Source organism: Mycetomoellerius zeteki, unplaced genomic scaffold, assembly GCF_001594055.1.
Source record: "Mycetomoellerius zeteki isolate Tzet28-1 unplaced genomic scaffold, Tzet1.0 scaffold529, whole genome shotgun sequence".
NCBI classification, from domain to species: Eukaryota; Metazoa; Arthropoda; class Insecta; order Hymenoptera; family Formicidae; genus Mycetomoellerius; species Mycetomoellerius zeteki.
Genome location: NW_017257533.1, coordinates 12,009 through 12,774, shown reverse-complemented (window position 1 = coordinate 12,774; position 766 = coordinate 12,009).

Below are 766 nucleotides of genomic sequence, written 5' to 3'. Positions count from 1 at the left end.
GTTAAATTTTATATAGAAAACCGTCGTCTAAATATTTTGATATTACTATTATAAGACGATGGGGGTGGTGGTTGGATTTTTTAATTGAGTAATAGTAATTTTAATTGTATACAAACTTACTTTTTTAAATAAAAGGTAAAAAAAAAGCGCTAAGCGTGTGTGCTTCTCGTATGGAAACCACCATTTGGGCCGGTTTCACCAACATCAATTACTTAATCGGCCGTGGAACTGATGACTAATTGCGTTTGCTGTTTGATAAAATTCTTTGTATATGATACATTCCAAGTTATAATCGCTTTATTCCCCTTCAAAAATTATTACATGAAAATCATCACAAAATTTACTAAATCTAATGATATATGTATCATGTGTATAAAAGATTTGATATCAACAATTGTGGCGCCAAGTTAAATTCTGTTAATTTAATATCACAAAATTTACTAAATCTAATGATATATATGTTTCATCTGTATAAAAGATTTGATATCAACAATTGTAACGCCAAATTAAATTCTGTTAATTTAATATCACAAAATTTACTAAATCTAATGATATAGAAAAATTTTTCATGTAAAAACACTTGGCGCTGCTAGATCTCGATATAATAACATGATAGTATAATAGTAAAACGTGAATGTAAATAAAAATAAGAATATAATACTTAGAAAAATAACATATAGTAAATAAGAAGCATATTATTATAATAAGAAAAATCAGAATCATAAAATGAATGAAAAATCAGAATAAAAAAAATATGAATATCTAG